Source organism: Rattus norvegicus, chromosome Y (assembly GCF_036323735.1).
Source record: "Rattus norvegicus strain BN/NHsdMcwi chromosome Y, GRCr8, whole genome shotgun sequence".
Taxonomy (NCBI): domain Eukaryota; kingdom Metazoa; phylum Chordata; class Mammalia; order Rodentia; family Muridae; genus Rattus; species Rattus norvegicus.
The window spans coordinates 49,520,872-49,545,283 of NC_086040.1; positions in this window are offsets into that span (position 1 = coordinate 49,520,872).

Below are 24,412 nucleotides of genomic sequence, written 5' to 3' on the forward strand. Positions count from 1 at the left end.
TGAGGATGTGTTACATGTACAAAAGACGTTCTAGGACATATTCCATATGTAGAAAATTTACGGATACAGCCATATGTGAACGAGGAGTAGGGGTACATGATATGCAAACACCAGTGTCTGTACCATCCTCGACATCTGAGGAAAGGGATTCCTTAGATTCCATTTGTGTAAAAGAATGAATATGACCTCTGAAAACTTAATAGGAGACTATAGAAACTTCCTTATCTCCCCAAGATCAGCCACCATCCCCAACTACAGAAGAATCTACACTCTCTTCCAAATATGCACAAAGGGTTTCCAGTCCTTCTTTATACCCACAAGCAGACCCAGAACATCTGCCAAATACCTCAAAGGCTCTTGATTTTACCTTATTTTCTGAAGGGGCCTTGGAAGCCATTTTGCCTATCAAGCAGGCTAGGGAACCTGACACTTCTATACGAAAGTCTGTTTCCACTTCTCTAGCTGAAGAAATTTTTCTTTGAACTTCCACAATTATAAAACGATATCTAGAAACATCCTTATCTGCTCATGAAGATCCCAGACCTTTCACATAAGTCCATGATGCTCTAGGAGAGGTCACATCTTCAGAGGTAGCTCTAATACCTACCCCCCATTCTGACGTCATAGTCAGGCTTTCTACACATATACATGTTACATTGAGACCTTCCTCATCTGAGGATGTCTTAGGATCTACTGCATCTGAACAGCATGCTTTACAACTATCCCCATCTACCCAAGTAGATTTATTTCACATGTCCACTCTGGGGAGAAATTTTGACATTCTCCCTCTACCAAAATGGACCACAGGCATCCAGTTTCTAGAAACACAGGGTTAAGATTTGATCTTTCTGATGGAGTCTTGAGAATTTTCCCCACTAAGGAAGACAGTTTCAACCTTCCACCTTCTGCCAAAAGGGACCTTGTGCCATCTTCTGCTGCCAAAGAGACACGAAAAGCTACAACTACTCCTCAGGTGAGGCCCACCCCTTCTCCATCTGTACAAAGGGCCTTGGAATCTTCCAAAAATGACGAAGGCTTTGTGGAAAGTTGCCAAACCTTACAAGGGCATGCTGGATATTCCATATTGTCCCAAGATGCTCAAGTATCTCCTTCTTCTACCACTTAGCTTTTGGAATAAAGAAATGAATGGTATAAGCTCTCTGATTGCCAGGATCCATAAGAACAGAGAAGTCCAGATGCTTCTGAGAGGCTCCTAGCTCCTGATTCCCATATGTGGAAGGCTCAGATCAAGGCTTTCTGTTGAGCAATACCACTCAACCCTACCAAGGAGTCAGTGAGCTTTCCCAAGAACACATATTTCTTCCTTTTTTTAGACCAAGACAGAAGGGCATCTTCCTTCTCCCCTTTTCTGATCTCTTCATCCTCATTGTTCTCACTCCCAAATTGCTGTTTACTCTGAATTAGATGCCAATTACTAGACCTTAGAGGTATTGAAGGAATACGTGAGAGGCAGATGCAGTCATAGCAACACTTGGGACATCACGGAGATAAAGCTCTCAAGGTTATAAGAGATTTTTCAGAAAGGGCCTGATGATGATGTCACTGAGAACTACCGTGGCCTACCTGCTAAGCAACTTTCCTTACATTTTGACCAGATTTGAGGGTGCTCTTTCCTGGTATGTGTCCTGTGATACAGTGAAACCTTTGTGTACTCAATCTCTCTAAAGCTAGAGACTTCTCTTTCCTTTATTAGTTTTTACATGCTCTGAATGGAGAAAGTTAGTCAAGGGCTTGGAATGGGTAGAAAAGATCTTGTAACATGGAGTGGAAGAGATTCTTCTGGATATTAATTTTATTACCAGGGACATTTCATGAAATATAGTTCAATTTTGGAGTTTTTCTCAGTTTCCCAAAGGCCAGTATTTTCCCTACAGACCTTCAATGGAATGAATATTGTACTTCACTTTCTTATTGTACATTCCTCGATATGGGACTTAATAAATATTGCTGAATGTGTACTCAAAAATTCTGTTTTCAATTCCATTTTCTGCAATGATTTTGGTAACAAAAGTGGCCAGGCTATAGAATGAGTATAACAGTGTTCATATTGTGAACATACTTGAAATGATAAAGTCCCAAATCCTTATTTTATACCAAAATTACCAGACATCCATAAAGCAAAGATAAATATGGACTATAGAATTCATTTCTCTAGCCCCATTTGATATCAGTTCTGCATTATCTACCTTAATGTGTTCCCAGGAAGAAACTTGAGGGTATTGGATGTTTTACCATGATTCTTTCTTCAGGCCAAACATTGGTTTCAGGAGGATGTGCAGGATGAGGAATGGCTTGAGGTCCAGTGAAACATCAGCTTCATTAGGTGCATAAGAACAGGAGAGAGTCTATGTGGCACTGCCATTTGTGGATTCTACTTTCTTGACCATGTTTCCCAGAATCCTTGTTAAAATTCCAAATAACCTCATAGCTGTAGGATATATATATATATATATATATATATATATATATAGAGAGAGAGAGAGAGAGAGAGATAGGGATAGATAGATAGATAGATAGATAGATAGATAGATAGATAGATAATCAGCTACCAAAACTAGATAATATTGATGAACCTTGGAATTGCATGATTAGAAGAAACATATATATTTCTTTCCTGAGAGACACAGCTAGAGCATGTCAAATACAGAAGTGAATGGTAGTGGCAAAGCAGTGTACTGAAAACAGACCTCTTGTTGGTAGATTTTGTGAAAGGAATACAAGAGCTGAAGGAGCTTTCAATCCGATAAGAAGCAAACCAGAGTTTTTGGTCCTATACAAATATTCAAAGATTTTACATTGTAAACCTATGGCTCCAACTGCATATGTAGCAGAGAATGGCCTTGTTGGGCACCTATAGAAGGAGATGACCTTGGTGTAAACTAGATTTTATTACCAATTGAAGGGAATGTAAAAGGCAGTAAGGGCTATTATACAAGAAGTGTAGGGAGACCAGATAGCGATCTTATGGACAGGAAACAGAGAAAAGCCAAAATATTTGAAATGTAAATATGGATAAATCAAATTAAAAAAGCAAAAAAAATTGCTAAAAAATAAAAAAAAAATTAATAAGTTAAAAATAAGAAAACTGCCAGCTAATCAGACATATTGAATGAGAAATCTAAAGGGTAACTATCAGGCAATGGGAGTCAGAGTAATACTAGTGGAAAGACTGATATGATGAACTAGAATTACGTCACTCTCCCAAATACCAGTATCAGACACAAACTGCACTATAGGTATCCAAATAATTGAGGAGTTTACTCTGAGCTGAGGACACAATACTTTTCTTTCACTTCTTCCTTAGGACCTGGGCAAAAAAATAAGAGCCATCAGCTCTAAGGAAAAAAATAGTGTCTTTCCCAACGCCTGGCTTTTAGGATGAAGATATTAATGATATAAACTCTCTGACTTACAGGAACCACTAGAAGGAGGGAAATCCAGATATGGCTACCTTCCTGTGTTCCCATGGCCAGACTTGATAGGCTTTATATGTTTTACCATGATTCTTTCTTAAGGCCAAATATAAGAAGCAGGAGGATGGGCAGGGAAAAAAAAAGGCTTGAGGAACAGTGAAAGCTCAATTTCAATACCTTCATAAGTAGAGGAGGGAATCTATTTGATATTGTCATTTGTAAATTCTACATTCTTGACCTAGTTGCACAGAATCAATGTAAACATTCTACGTAACCTAATAGGTGTAGGAAGCATCAAAAGTATATATATATATATATATATATATATGTGTGTATGTGTGTGTGTGAATATATATACATATATATATATGTATATATATATTTGTAAATATATATATGTTTATATATTCAACCACCAAAACTGGATAAGATTGATGAAGCTAAGAAATGTATTCTGCCAGGAAACGGATATAGATATTTCCTGAGAGACACAGCTAGAGCATGTCAAACTAAAAAGTAAACTAAAAAGTAAACTGGAAATGGACTTCCTGTTGGTAGATTCTGAGAAAGGATAACAAGAGGTGAAAACACTTTCAACCCATAAGAACAATGCCAATGAAACAGAGCTTTCTGGTACGCGACCAATATTCAAAGATGGAAAATGGAAATACCTATGGCTCCAACTGCATATGTAGTAGAGGATGGCCTTGTTGGGCACCAATGGAAGGAAAAGTCCTTGGTCCTCTCTTGGTTTGAGTTTCTTTTAAAGGGAATGTGAAGGGAAATTAAGGGTGGGGGATATAGAAGAATTGGAGAGGGACCTGTTAGGGATATTCTGTTAGAAAATTCTTAAAGGAAACAATATTTTAAATGTACATATATACATGTACATTTTTAAAAAATAAATACAATTTGTAAAAAAATGAAAAAATATAAGAAATAAAAAAAAAGAAAACTACCAGCCAATCACAGCTATTGGCTCAGAATTCCAATGAGTCACTCTCAGGGAATGGTAGTCAGAGAAATAATAGTTAAAAGAGTGAGAGGGTGATATCTCAATTAGAAGCACTTCTCTCTCCATAATATCAGTGTCAGACACAAACGGCACTATAGATATCCAAAGCATGGAGGAGTTTACTCAGAGCTAGGGATCCAATACTTGTCCTTCCTGTCCCCTTTAGGTCCATTTTCTTGTCCAAAAGAATAAAGGCCATGTGCTCTCAGGAAAACAACTGTGCCCTTCCCAACACTTGGCTTTTGGAATGAAGAAATGAATGATATTAACTCTCTGACATCCAGGAAGTATAAGAACGGGGAAGTCCAGATGCTTCTGAGAGGCTCCCAGCTCCTGCTTCCCATATGTGGAAGGCTCAGTTCTGTGCTATCTGTTCAGCGATACCACTCAACCCTACCAAGGACTCACTGAGCTTTCCCAAGGACCACGTATTTCTTCCATTTTTTATACCAAGACAGGAGGGCAGCTTCTTTATCCCCATCTCTGATCTCTTAATCCTCTTTGTTCTCTCTCCCAAATGTCTGTTTACACTGAATTAGATGCCAATTAGTAAACCTTAGAGGTACAGAAGGAATATCTGAGAGGCATTTGCAGTCACAACAACACTTGTGACATCACAGAAGAAGCTAGTAATCTCCGGGTTACATGAGATTTTTCAGAGAGGGCTTAAGGATGATGTCACTGAGACGTGCCATGGCCTACCAGCTAAACAGCTTTCCTTACATTGACCAGATTCAAGGATGCACTTTCCAGGTGTGTCTCCTGTGATACACACTCCATCTCTCTAAAGTTACAGACTTTAATTTGCTTCATTAGTGGTTACGTGCTTTGAAATTGAAAAATGTAGTCAAGAGTTTGGAATGGGTAGAAAAGATATTGTAACATGGATTGGAGGAGATTCTTCTGGATAATAATTTTACTCTCAGGTATATTTCGTGAAATAGAGTTCAATTTTCTAGATTTTCTCTGTTTCCCAAAGGCCAGTATTTTCCCTTCAGACCTTAAATTGAATGAATATTGTATTTCACTTTCTCATTGTAAATTTCTCGGTACAGGACATGATCAATCTTGCTGAATGAGTACTCAAAAATTCTGTTTTCCAATTTCATTTTCTGCAATGATTTTGGCAACAAATGTGGCCCAGCCATAGAGTGAATATAAGAGTGTAAATATTCTGTACCTACTTGAAAAGATACAGTCCCAAGTACTTATTTTAGGTAAAAATTGCCAGTCATCAGTAAACCAAAGGACAACATGGACTATAGAATTCAGTTCTCTAGTCCCATTTGATATCAGTTCTGCATTATCTACCACACTGTGTTCCCAGGGCCAGACATGAGGGTTTTGGGTGTTTTACCATGATTCTTTCTAGGGGAATAATACGATACAGGAGGAAGGGCAGGGAGAGGAATGGTTGAGGTGCAGGAAGTTGAGGTGTAGTGAAACCTCAACTTCAGTATGTTCATAAGAACAGGAGGGAATCTGTGGCATTTTCATTTGTTGATTCTCCATTCATGACTTCTTTCACAGGAACCATGTGAAAATTCCACCTATCCTCATAACTGTAGGAGCCACCCGTGTATGTATACACACACACACACACACACACACACACACACACACACACATACACAAATCACTCACCAAAACTATATAAGATTGATGAAGCTAAGGAGTGCATTCTGTCAGGGACAAGGATATAGATATTTCCTGAGAGACACAACTAGAGCATATCAAATACAGAAGTGAATGTGTCGTTGTAAAAATATAAAAATAAAAAAGTAAAGTTGTCTTTTACCCTGATAACGCTGGCACTAAAGTATCTGAATTTCTCTGCTAGATATATTGGCAGAAACACATACCCACTCCTCGGATACCCAATGTTTCGTGTCGACCACACTTTCCTATACACAAACCCTCACATAAAGAATACACAACACAATAATCTTTGATCCAGTTGATTAGATATAATTGCCCACTTAGACATACAATTAATGTGATCCAACATGCAAACAAACTCAAAGATACGGACACATGATCATTTCATTAGATGCGGAGAAAGCATTTGACAAAATTCAGCAACGATTCAGGAAAAAAGTCATGGAAAGATCAGGAATTGAAGGCCCATATCTCAACAGAGTGACAGAAATATACAGCACACCTCTAGCTAAGATAAAACTAAATGGAGAGAAACTTGAAGCAATCTCACTAAAATCAGGGACTAGACTAGGCAGACCACTCTCTCCCTAGTTATTCAATACAGTTCTCCATGTCATAGCTGAAGCAATCAGAGAGCAATTGGAAGACAAAGGGATACAAATTGACAGGGAAGAAATCAAAATATCACTATTTGCACATGATATTATAGTATATACTTAAGTGATCCCAAAAGTTACACCAGAGAATTTCTTAACCTGATAAACAACTTCAGAAAAATGTCAGGGTATAAAATTAACTCAAATATACCAGGAGCCTTCTTCTCCTCAATGTATCAATGAACAGGCTGAGAAAGAAAATAATGAATTCACACATTTCACAATAGTCCCAAATAAAGATATTATCTTGGTGTTGGATTAACCAAGGAAGTGAATGATCTGTATGACAAGAAGTTCAAGAATCTGAAGAAAGAAATTGAAAAAGGTCTCAGAAGATAGAAAGAGCTTACATGTTCATGGGTTGACAGTATTAATATAGTAAAGATGACCATTTAGCCAAAAACAATCTACACATTCAATGCAATCTCCATCAGAATTCCAACTCAATTCTTTAATAGATTATGAAAGAGCAATGTGTAACTTCATTTGGATTAAGAAAAAGCCAGGATAGTGAAAACTGTCCTCAACAATAAAAGGACATCTGGGGGAATCATCACCGCAGAACTCAAGCAGTATTACAGAGCAACAGTGATAAAAAATGCATGGTGTTGGTACAGAGTCAGACAGATTGACAAGTGGAAATGAATTGAAGACCCAGAAATGAACCCACACACCTATAACTTGATCTTTGGCAAAGGAGATAAAACAATCCAAAGGAAGAAACATAGCATTTTCCAAATAGACGGCTGGTTCAACTGGAAGCCAGCATGTAGAAGAAGGCAAATTACCCCATTCTTATGACCATGTACAAAGGTTAAGTCCAAGGTAATCAAGGACCTACACATCAAACCTGATGCACTCAAACTAATAGAAGAAAATGTGGAGAAGAGTCTTGAACACATGGGCACTGGAGAAAATTTCCTGAACAAAACACCAATGACTTAAGCTCTAAGATCAAGAATTGACAAATAGGACCTCATAAAACAGCAACGTTCTGTAAGGCAAAAGACACTGTCATTAGGGCAAAACTGCAACCAACAGATTGGGAAAACATTTTTACCAATTTTATATCTGATAGTGGATAATATCCAAAATATACAAAGAACTTAGGAAGTTAGACCATAGAAAGCAAAAAACATACTAATAAAATTGTGTACAGTGAGTTACAAAACATTCTCAGCTGAAGGTTATCAAATGGACAAAAAACAACTAAATAAATGTTCAACATCCTTAGTCATCAGGGAAATCCAAATCAAAACAAATCTGAGTTTCCACCTCACACCAGTGAGATTGGCTAAGATATAAGTCTCAGGTGACAGCAGATGCTGGCGAGGATGTGGAGAGAGAGGAACACTCCTCTATTGTTGGTGGGATTGCAGACTGTACAACCATTCTGGAAATCAGTCTGGAAGTTCCTCAGGAGGTTCCTCAGAAAATTGGACATTCCATGACCTGAGGACCCAGCTATACCTTTCTTGAGCATATACCCAAAATATGGTCCAACATACAACAGAGAAATATATTTGACTCTGATCATAGCAGCCTTATTTATAATAGCCAGAAGCTGGAAAGAACCCAGATGCCCTTCAACAGAGGGATGGATACGGAAATGTGGTCCATCTACACAATGGAATATTACTCAGCTGTCAAAACAATGACTTCATGAAATTCAAAGGCAAATGGAATGAACTAGAAAATATCATCCTGAGTGAGGTTACTCAATTACAGAAAAACACACTTGATATACACTCATTGATAAGCAGATATTAGCCAAAAAGCTTGAATTACCCATCATGCAATACACAGACCACATGAAACTCAGGAAGGATGACCAAAATGCAGATGCTTCACTCCTTCTTTAAAAGGGGAAACAAAATACCCACAGGAGGGGATAAGGAGGCAAACTTTATAGCAGAGACTGAAGGACCTGCCGTCCAGAGCCTGGCCTACATGTAGCCCAGACATATACAGACGCCAAAACTAGATAAGATGGATGAAGCTAAGAAGTGCAGGCTGACAATGACTGGATATTGATCCCTCCTGAGAGACACAGCCAGAGTATGTCAAATACAGAGGCAAACGCCATTAGCAAACCACTGAACCAAGAATGAGACCCCATTTGGAGGAATTAGAGAAAGGATTGAAGGAGCTGAAGGGATTTTCAACCCCATAATAATAACAATGTCAACCACCCAGAGCGTCCAGGGACCAAACCACAACAGAAAGAGTGTACATGGACTGACTCATGGTTCCTACTGCATGGAGCAAAGGATGGTCTTGCTGGGATCAATGGAATGAGAAACAATTTTTTCTGACATGGTTTGTCCCCCAGTGTAGGGGAATGTGGCGAGGGGTGGGGAGGCCGTGTGGGGCTTTGAACTCACTTATAGAAGGGTAAGGGGAAGGGTTAAGGGGCTTATGGACTGGAAACCTGGAAAAGGGAATAACATTCGAAATGTAAAGAGGAAATACCCAACAATAGGACAGAGAGAGAAAGAGAGAGAGAGAGAGAGAGAGAGAGAGAGAGAGAGAGAAAAGAAGAAGAAGAAGAAATAGAAGAAGAAGAAGAAGAAGAAGAAGAAGAAGAAGAAGAAGAAGTAGAAGAAGAAGAAATAGAAGAAGAAATAGAAGAAGAAGAAGAAATAGAAGAAGAAGAAATAGAAGAAGAAGAAGAAGTAGAAGAAGAAGTAGAAGAAGAAGAAATAGAAGAAGAAGAAATAGAAGAAGAAGAAGAAGAAGAAGAAGAAGAAGAAGAAGAAGAAGAAGAAGAAGAAGAAGAAGAAGAAGAAGAAGAAGAAGGGGAGGAGGAGGAGGAGGAGGAGGAGGAGGAGGAGGAGGAGGAGGAGGAGAAGAGGAGGAGAAGAGGAGGAGGAGGAGGAGGAGGAGGAGGAGGAGGAGGAGGAGGAGCGAATTGAAACAGAAAGAAAACTAAACTTTCATTCTTCCCCATTCCCTGTCGTCCTCAGCTGTTGTTGAGGCAGTCATGTTAGTGAGACGTTATGAGTGTAATTTCTGGTGCTACTTTGAGACACCATCTCATGGTAAACTTTAGTCTCTTACAATCTCCTTGCCCCTCTTCTGTAATGTTCCTCAGCCTTGAATCAAGTGACATTTTGTAGATAGAGCCATTGAGACTGGGCGTGAAGTTTCTATCCTGCATTTTTTTATGGCTGGGATTTTCACTGTGATGTTTGTTGCAGAGAATGTAATTAATTCTGTATATAAGGACACATGGCTTTGATTGTTGTTAGGTATGATACTGGCTTAAGTAAGTAAGAGGCTGTACATTCTCCCCCATAACCACAGCTTCAATAGCCTTATAAACATGGGTAAATTACCAGGACCATCCATGTTCATTGAACAGGACTTAAGTCAAGTTAGAGAGCTGTTGGCTATCACCAAGCTATTTATGTCACTGCACTGCCCTTGTGGTTATCCTGCCATGTTGATCATTGTGTTTCACAGGCATGAGGTGAACAACACTTGAACCTGACAAGACTGATGATTGTAATTACAGGTTATACTAGAAATTAGACCTGTGCCTGGCCCATCTTTCTGTATAAGAATAATGACTTTATGATAGGCAGGAGGATGTAAAAGTTAAATTTAGTCTTAACCTAACAAAAGGAAATTAATCTTTTTCCTGCTATAGCACGTTTATTTAATTGAAGTAAAATAAATCTATTTAATTGATGTTGGTGAAATGTAATTTAATAATATAATCCTAACTCCTTTTATGTGATTAAAAGTCACAGATAGTTGGTAGCTGTCATACTGTGTAAAACCCAATCCTGATGCCAGTTTTACACATTTGGGACAATGACATATTCTCTGTTTTATGCAAATGCATAGTAATAATGAACAAAATTATGTACAAAGCTTCATGGTTTAGGTAACTAATTGCATGTATCCAATTGTATCTAAGATAATTTCATATTAGCTAGGTTTCAAGGGCATAATAATTTTGATTAAATTATTAATTAAATATTAAAATAAGCATACTTGGGTTACAAAGTATACATGGAAAATAAAATATATTAGAATAACCAAAAATATTTGTTAAAAGCAAACTGATGAAAATATCTTCTATATAAAAGCACCCTGGAGCTATATGTCACCTTAAAGTTTTATAGTGTGTTGCAGTGATGTGGTTTAGCAGATAAAATTTCATGCCATGAAATACCAAGAACCTAAATTTGATACCTACACATATATGTTTGGAAGACTTCTATATTCACTATATGACCAGAACACATAAAAGCTTACACAGAATATTAACAATGTGAATAATGAGAACAATAATAATAAGAAAAAGTAAAAACAAAACTCTAGGAACATTTTAAAGAAATAATGTATTGTATTGGCCTTAAAATAGGAAATTGAACACATTTTCTTAGTACATTAAGTATGAAAAGAAAAACTAAAAGGCTTTTACTTCATTCTATATGAAAGCAAAGACACATGAGATGGTTTGTGTAAAGAAAGAGAGAACTGCAAACTGTAAAATTAATATAGTCATTGCAGAGGAAAGAAGCAGACACTAACCCAAGGTTCTATAAGTAAACATTTGGAGGATTTACTGCATAATATTAACATATTTAATCCAACACATCTTAATATGATAAAGGAAAGAAAACTGGAAAAAATGCCTGAATGTGCTCTCATCACCTAGAATGTGGCAAGATGTCTCAAGTTCAAAGATACCCTGAAATACATGAGAAAATTTTAAATAGTTTGAGTTTATTATGGAATAAGTATTATAGTATTAGCTTAGTGGTTAAGAGCACTTACTGCTCTTTAGAGCAAACACGTTCACTTTCCAACATCCATGAAGCCACTTGCAACCAGCTGTAAAGCAGCTCCAGGGGATCTGACATCTCCTGGTCTCCCCAGGTGCCTGTGTTCATGTGCACAAATCTATACATAGAAGTTCACACATAACAGATATTAAAATAAAAAGATTCATGAATGTATTTTCTGCACATATTATGAATAGTAAGCCTTTTATGTATGCAAATACAATTGAAGCAAAGTAATAAGAAAGGGGAAAATTCGCAAATAGTATGAAGAGTAAGTTAAGGATTAATGCTTACACAGTTCAGTAAGCGTAAAACGCTAAACTTCACGACTGAATTGCAATGTACATGTTAAAAAGAATCTAGCATTTGATATATGAGTGAAACTATTTTATAAATTATTTTATTTATTTACATTCATTTCATTGTACACTCTCCTGGTCCCCTCCCACAGTTCCTCATCCCATTCCACCTCTTCCTCCCCTGACTCCACGAGGATGCTCCCCAGATCCTACCAGGCACCATAACCCCTGGGACCTCAAGTCTCTCAAGGATCAGGCCAGACCAGGCCGTCCTCTGCTGTCCATGTGTCTGGGCATCACACCAGCTTGTGTGTCCTGCCTGGTTGGTGGCTCAGTGTCTGAGATCTCAGCGATCCGGATTAGTTGCGACTGCTGGTCTTCCTATAGAGGGTGCCGTCCCCTTCAACTTCTTCAATCCTTCCCCTAATTAAAGAACTGACAGAAGTCAGAGACTGATACCTTTTTAAAATAAATGTACCATTTAATTTTGAATGGTATAGTATGGGTTCTCATGTAAAATTGATGGCAATATGTATTTTTTAGAGTCTTCTGAGATGGAAATTTGGCAGTATTTATACAAGTATTACATTATTTAAGAGCCTTGACATCCTTCCAACAATGTGTTTTGTAATTTATACAAAATATAATGTAAATAATCACCATTGAGTACAGTGCATGAGTCAGTCAGTGTTCATGCTGATTTTCAGTAATGAACTTTAGTTAATGAAAATATAAATAATCTGAATTACACAGGTAGGCTATTATTTAAACAAAAGAGTATATTACTATTTCTTAATTGCATGATGTTACATGAAATATTTCCCCAAGCACATGTATTAAAGATATATTGTTAAATGAAAAACAAATGACAGAATATTGCATTATGTAATCAAACTTCATAAACAGAAGACTTACACATATTCTATAATTTTGTCAATGAAGAGTAAACCTGATACAAGAGCAGGGGAGGCAGTAGACAGAACACTGGGAGTTCTAGGTCAATTTGAGCTACACAATGAGACCCAATTTTAAAAACAAATAGAGCAGATTTGAAAGACTGTCTGCCAAACCGTTCTTAGTGGTTACATTTGGAAGTTTTAAGAAAGCAAGTTATTCTTTGACAATTCCATACATGCACAACACATGTATGGAAGCCCTCTACAGTCCCAATCTCGTATCTGCCCCAAACAACATATCCTCTTTGGACCATATCCCCATAGCATGTGGATGTCTTTTATCTTTTTGCTTCATGACCCCCTGGATTTAACCTGAGCCTCTTCTTGAACATGGGCATGCAGCTATACATTTAACAACAGGCAAGACACCCGTGGCTACATCACTTTCTATTCTCCAGCACTGCGCTTAGTTCCTTTGAATCAGCAGGATCAATATTATATAGGGTCTGTCAGATAGATGTAACTATTGTGAGTTCCTGAGTCCCACAGCTGTATCATGCTCAGAGGACAGCACCTCACAGATCTCCTTTCCTATTCATTAGACCTTGAAAGAAGTCAAGATCTTCACATCACCTTATCTCTAAACTGGAAGTTATCTCCAATGGGTAATCATTTGAAAATGAAAACTTAATTTTCTCCAAGGGAATCTCACTGCGTACACAAACTAATTTTAAGAGTAGACTGTGTATAAAGCACTAAGGGAATTGAACATCATCTTTGGAGAATCCTTGTCTCATGAGGTGTCAGGACTTTTTCTTCATAATTTCTACTTCCTTTTGTTATTTGATTATTTATCTATTAATTTTTACTCGGTATGTTTTGTGTATATATTTTTTCCTGGTTTTATGTTTCCATGGAATTCCTGAGTGTGTGAATGGAAGTCTGGGTCTCAGTGTCTGTATCTGATTCTTGTAGCCTGCATTGGCTCTTTTCTATCTGCTTGTTTGTTCTACTCCAGTTCATTAACTTTCATTTGATTTTTATCCCTTAGATGACTGTTTTCTAGTGAGAGTCAGAAGAATGTAGATACAGATGACTAGAGAGGCATAGAAGAATGGGGTAATAGAGGGAAGGGAAATCATAATTCAAATATATTGCACAAGAAAGTCTAATTCTAAGAAAAGAATTTTAAAAATATACTTTCTAGGGCCTGTCTACCCCTTTTCTCAAAGTCCAAACTAGCTCCATATCAAAAGTTAATGAAAATATTTTAAACCGTTTCGAAGGCACAGAAAATGATTTATTTACAGCCAATCTGGAACTGCCACTATGAGAGTGTAGCTTCTGTAGAGTTGCAATAATGCAGCAGGAGAGTCTTTAAAAGCTTTCAGAGACATCAATCCACTGAAGTTCAGTGGGAGCTTCACATGATGGATGTTACAAGTTTTGAATGGGAAGATATACATTTTCGATACTTCAGTTTTCATGAAACACTTCAAGATCAAATTAAATGTTGTATGGGATACAATCATGGCATAGGTATGTTCCTTTGAAATTTTCAAAATTAAACCAAGTAATACTAAAATATCATTAATAAATCAGAACATATTGTATCCTAAGCCCATATCAACATGACAATTAAGAAACAAAAGTAAATGTGTATCAGTGGATAAAAGCTGTTTCTGGAGAGGCACTGTTCTATTTCTGGGACAATTTCACTTCATTGGTAGATGGGTTAAATCAAAGTCTGATAATGAAGGCCTTGCTGTAAAAGACCATTCTCTCACTAAGGGACTCTCAAACACTGTTGTATAGGGCACTAGCATTTCAATCAATCATCTGAAGCAAGTTTTGCAATATCTTTATAACATTAAAATGACTGTACAGGACTTAGTATTCATTAATATCTCTTCTTCAAGCACAATATTTCTCATTTCATAATTTGGTGTATCAAAATTACAAATTCAATTTCTTGTAAATTATATGATGAAGGTGATGATGATGTTGATGATGGTGGTGGTGGTGGTGGTGGTGGTGGTGGTAGTGGTGAAGATGATGAAGAAGTCAAAAACGATCTTTTGGACAGAGAACAAAGCCCATACTATCTTCAGTGTTTTTCCTGTCTTTAGTGTGTCTATGATCGACAGTGAGAAATAATCTATTATCAGTGCTATGTTGGGAAGGAGAGGTTTAAGCTCATCAAAAGCCCACAAACCACCAGCAGAGAAAGCCAAGAAAACTAGGTAAGATTGATGAAGGAAGAAGTGCATTCTGCCTTGACCTGGATTTAGATACTTCCTGAGAGACACAGATACAGCATGTGAAATACAGAAGTGAATGCAAGTAGCAAACCAGTGAGCTGAAAACAGACCTCTTGTTGGTAAATTTTGAAAAAGGACTCGAAGAGCTGAAGGTGCTTTCAACCCGAGAAGAACAACGATGCCAGTGAACCAGTGCTTTCTCATAATAGACCTATATACAAAGAAAGTACATGGACTAACCTATGGCTCCAAATGCATATGTGGCAGAAGATGGCCTTTCTGGTCAACATTGGAAAGAGAAGCCCTTGTATTCCCTACTTTGTCTCCCAGTTCAAGGGAATGCATTGCGGCAGAAAGGCTGCTTTGAAAAGAAGGAACGGGTAGGAAACTTATGGGCAGGAAACTGGAAAGGAAATAATATTTTCAAAGTAAATATAGAAACATCCAGTTAAAAAAATCAATAAATTTTGCTAAAAAATAAAAAAGAATGATATAAGAGAATAAAAGCTGCCAAGTAAACACACATATTGACACAGAAATCTGAAGTGTTATTCAGAGTAATACTAGTGGAAAGACTGAGATGATGAAGTCTCAACTAGAAGCACTTCTCTAACCCAGATATCAGTGTCAGACACAAACTGCACTATAGGAATCCAAAGCCTGGAGGAGTTTACTCAGAGCTGAGGAGACAATACTTGTTTTTCCCTTCTTTTTTAGGACCTTTTCTACTTGACAAAAAGAGTAAAGGTCATGACGTCTCAGGAAAATAACTGTGCCCTTCACAGCACTCGGCTTTTGGTATCAAGACATTAATGATATAAACTCTCTGTCTTCAAGGAACCATAAGAACAGAGAAGTCCAGATAAGAACAGAGAAGTGCAGATGCTTCGGAGAGTCTCCCAGCTCCTGATTCCCTCTGGTGGAAGACTCAGATCAAGGCTATGTCTTCAGCGATACCACTCAACCCCTACAAAGGACTCACTGAGCTTTCCACAGGACCACATATTTCTTCCTTCTTTTTTATACCAAGACAGAAGACCAGCTTCTTTCTCCCCATTTCTGTTCTCTTCATCCTCTTTGTTATCACTCCCAAATTGGCTCTGAATTAGAGGCCTATTAGTAAACCCTAAAGGTACTCAAGGAATATCTCAGGGCAGTTGCAGTCACAACAACACTGTGACATCACAGAAGAAGCTCGGGCTCTGCAGGATACAAGAGAGTTTTCATGGAGGGCACAATGGTGATTTCACTGAGAACTGCCATGTCCTACCTGCTGAACAGCTTTCCTTAGATTGACCACTTTCAAGAGTGCCCTTTCCAGGTATGTCTCCTGTGACACAGTGGAAACCTTTACGTACTCCATCTCTCTACAGCTAGAGACTGCTCTTTTCTTCATTAGTGGTCACATGCTCTGAATGGAGAGAGTTATTCAGGGGATCGGCATTGGTAGAAAAGATTTAGGAACATGGACTATAGGAGATCCTTCTAGATAATATTTTATTCCCAGGTTCATTCCTGTGAAAAACAGTTCAATTTTCTAGGTTTCCCAATGGGCAGTATTTTCCCTATACACCATTAATTTATTGAATATTGTATTACACAAATGTGATCATGTTCTTGTTTTCTTCTCTTGCTTAGTGCTGAAAAAGGTGATACCCAATTCTGTATTAGAACAAATCTTACATAGTACACCTAAAAAAACAAATTATTCCCAAGGACAATGTAACTTCATAAGTAAGCAATTTGAATTACAGAGAAATGGTTAAATATTGTATTATTTATCTTTAAAAGGACTCTTATAAGAACCTTTAAAAAAACAGAAATCTAAACGTCTGTATAAAAATGTCATATCTGCTTTAAATAATCAGAATGCACATCTGTGATTGGCAATCCTTATTAAATCCTATCAGGAGGCTGAGGGTAAAACTGGGTCAGAAATCAGTCATCAACAGTCCAGCCTCTGTGACAGTCACACCAGTAGTCTGTGGCACCATCGCTCTTGATCCCTGACCTTAAAAGGTCCCAGCCTGTCCGACCTTCAAATTGTTCCATAAACTGTTTTTTTTTACATCAGAGTCAGTAGTGAAAACTTCTTAGCCAGCTTCACGAATAATTTTATTTTTCCAAATGCTTTTTATGGGTGGTGGTTGGCGCTGACCATCTACATTTCTTCGGGCAACGATAGAAGCACTGATCTGCCCCAGAGGCAATTGCTAAAAGACCTGGACCACTGTTATTGCAAATGCCAATGGCACTTCCCTCTGAGTGGTGGGAAGCTCCATGAGGATTTTCATGAACTTCTTAGATTAAGAGAGATATGAATGCAATAACTGAGAGACACTCTGCAAGAAGTCCTCGTTGGGTTCGTGAATCTCCACGGTCCAAGAAGGCTGTGCTGAAGAGTGGGCCATACCCCAGGAGTTCTTTTTTTTGTTGTTCTTTTTTTCGGAGCTGGGGACTGAACCCAGGGCCTTGCGCTTCCTAGACAAGCGCTCTAACCACTGAGCTAAATCCCCAGCCCCTACCCCAGGAGTTCTAAAGCTCTGTTCTATTCCTCCTTCACAGGCATTGGCCATACCCCATGTCAGAACCAAATGTGAACCATGCTTTTACCCTGGATAGAATTTCAAATACTATACTGAGTAAGGAGTGTGGGCAGGATTACATTGTCCTTGACTTTAATGGAATTGCTTTACGTTTCTTTCCATTTAGGTTGAAGTTGAATACTGGCCTGCTGTCCATGGCTTCTATTATGTTTCTGCATAGGACTGGTATCCTTGATCGCTCTCATGCTTTTAACATGAAGGGGGGTTGGAATATTTTTGCAGGTTTTTTCAGCATCTAATGAGATTATCATGTGATTTTTTCTCTTTCAGTTTCATTATATTGTGAATTATATTGATGGATTTTCAGCAATTGAACCATCCCTCCCTCCCACAAGAAATCAATAATTGCACTGCATAACCTACAGAAGGGATCTCATATCCACATGCATACTCTAACAGCTCCCCCAAAAAAACAAAAACAAAAACATGCAAACCAAAAAACCATGCACCCTACAGAACAGACCTAATACTCACATACACACTCAAACATCCCAATCAAAAAAACAAAAACCAGAAAACATGCAAGCAAAAAAACCCTGCTCCTGCAACATCAAAATTGCATGAACTAAAGATCACTTCTCATTAATACCTTTAAGCATTAATGGCCTCTACTCAACAGTTAAAGGACACAGGCTAACACAATGAATTTAAAAACAGGATCCATCCTTCTGTTGCACTCAAGAAACACAGGGGTTGGGGATTTAGCTCAGTGGTAAAGCGCTTGCCTAGCGAGTGCCATGCCCTGGGTTCAGTCCCCAGCTCCGAAAAAAAGAAAAAAGAAAAAAAAAAAAGAAAAAAACACAATCTAGCCACCGAGATGGACACAACTTCAGACTAAGTGATTGAAAAAGGATTTCCAAGCAAATGGACACAAGAAACAAGATGGTGAAGCCATTCTTACATCCAGCAAATCAGACTTTCATCCAAAAGTAATGAAAAGAGATGGAGAAGGACACTAGGACACTTCATATAGATCAGAGGAAAAATCCACCAAAATGACATCTCGATTCTGGATGTCTATATGCCAAAGACAAAAGCAGGAACAATGTTGAGAGAAATATTGCTGAAGCTTAAATATTACATCGAACCTCAAATATTAATAGTGGGGAACTTCAATGTCCCACTCTCACCAAGGGCAGATCATTGAGACAGAAACTAAAAATAAATAAATAAATAAATAAATAAATAAATAAATAAAATGTTGTAACTAACACTCGTTTCAAATAAATTGACCTCACTGATATCTACAGAATATTTCACAGGAACCCAAAAGTACACTCTTTTCAGTACCTCATGGAACCTTATCCTATACTACCATGTTCTCCATCACTAAGCAAGCCACAGCAGATACAGAAAGACTGTGCTAACCATTGGATCTTCTCAGAATACCATGGATTAAAACTGGAATTCAACAATAAGAAAAAGTCTATAAACTCATTGAAATTCAATAGCTCGCAACTGAAGAACCACCAGTTCAGAGAAGACTTGAAAAAAAAGGGTACCTAGAATTTAATGAAAATGAAGGCACAGCTTCTCCAAACTTAAGGGACTTAAGGAAAGCAGTGCTAAGAGGAACGTGCACAGGAACAGCACAGAGTGCTTTCATAAAGAAACCAGAGAGACCCCACACTAGCAACTTCCCAGCACACCTGAAAGCTCTAGAATAAAAAGAAGCAAATACATATTAAAGGAGGAGACAGAGAGAAATGATCAGACTCGGGGCGAGAGTGATCCATCAGAAACAAAGTGAATCCAAAGATCAACAAAAACAATAGCTGGTTCCTTGGGAAAATCAAGGAGACAGACAAACCCTCAGACAGATAATGTAATAGGTGGAGAGACAGCATCCAAATAACAAAATCAGAAATGAACAGGGAGCCGCATCGATGGACACTGATGAAAGTCACAGAATCGTTAGGTCTCACTTCAAAAACCTGCTGTCTACACAATTAGAATCTCTGAGTTAAATGGATGATTGTGTAGATGGATAACACTGACCACAGGTAAACTGATGTAAGATGAACTATGTAAATAGCTCTATAACACCTAAAGAGACACAAACAGTAATTAAGTTTCCTCACTGAAAAATCCTCAGGGCCAGATTGATTGAGCGCAGACTCCTACCAGATCTTCAAAGAATTCTCAACCTTCTCCAAAACACAGAAACAGGAGGAAAACGCCAAACTGATTCCAGGACACCACTGTCGCCCTGACACCGAAATCACAAACGACTCAACAAAGAAAGAATTTCAGACAAATTTCTCTTACAAACATTGGTGGAAAAAATACTAGGTAAAATGCTCGAAAATAATATCCAAGGGAATATGAAAACCGCCATCCAGCACCATCCAGTAGGCTTCTTCCTGAGGCTGCAGGAGTGAATCAGTCTATGAAAACCCATCAAAGTGATCCACCATATAAGCAAACTGAACTGAAAAAAATATTCTGCCCTCAGCACTTCACATTAATGTGCGAGCTCTACTTGGATTTAACTTTTTGGTAGTTGCATATCATGCAATATATACGTACAAAATACATATATATTTTAATAAAGTAACATATTAAATTGTTATATCGTAACATTATAACATATAACTAATATTAATATATTAATATTAACATATTGTATTTTTACATTAAATTATTATATTAATATGGTAAATATAATTAATATTAATATATTATGTTACTATATTAAATTAATATATAGTGATATAATAATATAAGTGATATATTACACTAATGTGTCAAAATTAATATATTGATTATTAATATATTTAATATGAATTATTAATATTCACTATTACACAATGGTGTGATGGAGCAGAATTGAAGAAACAAGAAAAAATGCAAGACTATCTCATTATATGCTGAAAAAGCCTTTGACAAAATCCATCATCCTTCCCTATTTATGGTCTCAGGGAGACCAGGGATGTCAGGCACATACCTAATGCAATAAAGTACTAAAATAAATACAAAAATATTACATAAAATGCAATAAAGCAGGCCAACAGTTAATATCAAAATAAGGGGGGGCGAGCAAAAGGGAATTCGACTAAATTGGAGAACGAGAACAGACTGCTCATCTAGCAGCTTCCTCAGTAAATTCCTTACATTTTCAGCTAGAGCAATAAGACAACCAAAGGAGGTCGAGGGGATGATATCGCAAAAGGAGAACTCAGTGTATCGCCATTCACGCATAATATAATAGTGAACATATGTGATCCCAAAGTTTTACCAGAAATGACCTACATATGAAAAACACCTTCAGCCAAGTGGACGGAAGAAAAATTAAATGAAAATAATCTGTCATGCAAATGACAGAGAGGCTGAGAAGAAATTATGGAAGAAATGCCAATCACAATGGATATATGTATATATATATATATATATATATATATTATAAAATATGAAATATAAAATGACTCTGACCTAGCACGTCAGAAACATGTCTTGTGTGAAGTCCAATCTCTGAAGAGAGAAACTGAGGAAGGTAGCAGAAGTCAGAAAAACCTCCCATGCTCAGGGACAGGTAGGATTAAGAGAGTCAAAGACGCCATCTTACTTTTGGGTGTAGATTCAAATCTATCTCACAGTCAGGTGTGACATGGTTGCCAAGGTGCATGCAGGACAAGAGGCAATCTTGCAGTCACGTGTGGAGTCAAAAACGACATCTTGTTGTTTGGGTGTGAAATGGTTGCCCAATGGGCACACGTGACATCGTTGGCTGTGGAGCAGGGTCAACCTGAAACATCTCTGGCTTTCTAGAATGCAGATGGTGTCACAATTTCTAGATCACATCAGTCACCGAAAATAACCAGGGTAAAAATCTCTGACAGAGGGATGGCGGCCATTACTGGAGAAGGAAATGACTTTGATGTCCGTAAGACAAAACTGCTCATGACATGGCCATTCTGTCACCCGTAGCATCATGGGATGAGATCTAGATTTAGAAACTGAATGTTTAATATTTCTCTGGGAAATTTTAGCCTGCTCCCGATGGTTCACTGTTATCAGGAAATATTTGAAGTGGAATACTATGCAGCTATGAAAAATAAGGACATTGTGAAGTCAACTAGATGGAACGAGTTGAGAAACCTGAAACTCCTCTGGGTGAGATCATTGAAGACCTCGAGAAAAAGGAACAGTGGGCCTGGGTCACTGAAGACACAGATGTCCATAGAAAATACAAGAGTCATGACTGAGGAAGAAACAGCAGTGTCTACTGGACTATGGAGCAATGGTTAGAGCCCCTACAAGGGGAGATCTCTATTTACAGAAAATTTGATCCAGAAATACTGTTGAGGAAAGCTTATTGGCATTTCCAAACCCAATGAGCCCATAAAGAAAACACAGAATCTGGTTATTATAATTATAATCTATAAACGTGTATTGGGTAGATCTAACGCTATCATAACTTATTCCCCAACCATAAAACCCCTTGCTACATGTGCTTTCTCCAGGCCATATGGATTGTTTCCATCATTGCTTCCTCCTCTTTTTCTTCAGTCCTCTCCCTTCCCCTCTTACCCTCTTCTGTCTCTCTACCTAACCCCACGGTCAAACCTCTAGTACCAACTTTCCCCTCCGGCTCTCAGTAATAGTCTCTAGCATTTACTGACCAGTTAAAATGGGAAGAAGGTTCATATGCGATCACCTGAGTTCATGATAGAGGGCTACTCGGGGGGAAACCTCCTTTGAGGAAGCAGATAAATATCAGGATACAAATTGAATTTGCTGGGGGAAGAGGAAATCTGTATAATGACTTAAATATCTATCCAGTGGATTCTGAGAAAATGGGAAATTTTCTTCCTAAAGACCCAGCTATACCACACCTGGTCTTATATCTGAAAAGACCTGCCATACCGCAAGGACATGTGCTCCATCATGTTCCTAGTGGATTTCTTCATAATGAACAGAAAATAGAAATAACCCAGATGCCCCTCAACCAAACAATGGCTACAGATAATGTGGTTCATTTACACAATGGAATACTACGCAGCTATGAAAAATAAGGACATTGAGAAGCTGCGGTCAAGTATATGGAATGAGAAAGTATTGTCCTGAATAAGGTAACTGAGACCCAAAATAACATGTACACATTCACTTAAAAGAGGGTATTAGCCATAAAGTACAGAATTCACACACTATGATCTACAGAACCAAAGAGGATAAACAAGTAGGAAGGGCCAAGAAAAATGCTTGAATTTCACTCAGAAGGAGGAATAAACTAATGAGAGGAAGCAGATGGAAGGGAAGGATTGGGTGGCGGAGGGGATGGGAAGGGAAATGGGGTTTGAGAATCATTTCTTGGGAGAGACGGACAAGAGGGACAGAGGGCAAGAGAATAGACTGAATCAGTGACTGTCCAGGGCGGGCGCTTTCTCTATGATTATCCTGCAGTCTGCGATGGGTGAGGCTGCCCTGGTGTCCATGAGGGTGACTTTAGCTGAGACTCGGTGCAGTGGGGATACCGAGACCGAAATGGTCACTTTCCATATCCACGGAGGACCCCAGGTGGAAGGATAAGGACACAAACACACCCCAAAATTTTGACCCAGAAATTGCCTTTTCTATAAGAGACACAAGGACAGAGATCGAAGAGGAAATGAGGGAATGTTGACAGGACACGTGACCGGATGTGAGACTTATCCTATGGGCATACGGCAAACCCTGACATTATTGATGGTCCTTCTTGTGTTTGCAGACGGGAGGGTAGCGTTATTGTCCTCTGCAGGCTCCACCGAGCAGCCGACTGACACAGAAGCACAGACACACGGACAAATATCGGATGGAGCTCAGTGAGTCTCACTGAGGAGCTGAGGGAAGGACTGACAGAGGCAGAGGAGCACAATGGTCCTCACGTGGGGTCACTAACCCGTCGCCTGTCTGTGGATCCTGTTCTCCTACCCGGCGGCGTTTTCAGGACCTGGTGGGAGACGATGAATCTCGTCCTGCAGAGACTTGATGTGCCAGGGGAGAGGGTGCACCCAGAGGGGTCCTCCACTCTCTCAGAGAAGTAGGGGGGAGGGTAGGAGGAGGGACTGTAAATGGTGGGGGCCTGGAGGGGTGTGGTGACAGGGCCGCATTCAGAGTGTTACCTGGTGAATAGATACAAACATTCTAGCAAGGGGCGCAGGCATGACATCACGGGGACTGTGGCGTGACATCATGGGTGTGGGGCATGAGATTGTGGGGGTGGGGCATGACATCGTGGGTGTGGGGCATGAGATTGTGGGGGTGGGGCATGACATCGTGGGTGTGGGGCATGACATCGTGGGGGTGGGGCATGACATCATGGGTGTGGGACATGGCATCATGGGAGTGGGGCATGACATCATTGGTGTAGGGCATGGCATCGTGGGGGTGGGGCATGACATCATGTGGGTGGGGAATGACATCATGGGTGTGGGGCATGACATCATGGGAGTGGGGCATGACATCATTGGTGTAGGGCATGGCATCGTGGGGGTGGGGCATGACATCATGTGGGTGGGGAATGACATCATGGGTGTGGGGCATGACATCGTACGGTTGGGGCATGACATCATGGGGTTGAGGAATGACATCATAGGGATGGGGGCATGGTATCATGAAGCTTCATGGAAAATAGAACTAGAAAAAAAAATCAGCCCGAGAGGGAGCTGAGACCTAGAGACGCAAACATGGCGGCGTTTACCTATGGATGGTATCGGCTGTGAGATAAATCTTATTCTATCTACGATCCACACATGCAGAGAGGACACAGGAAAGGAGGAGGCCTGTGAGGGGGAAAGCATCGACCTCT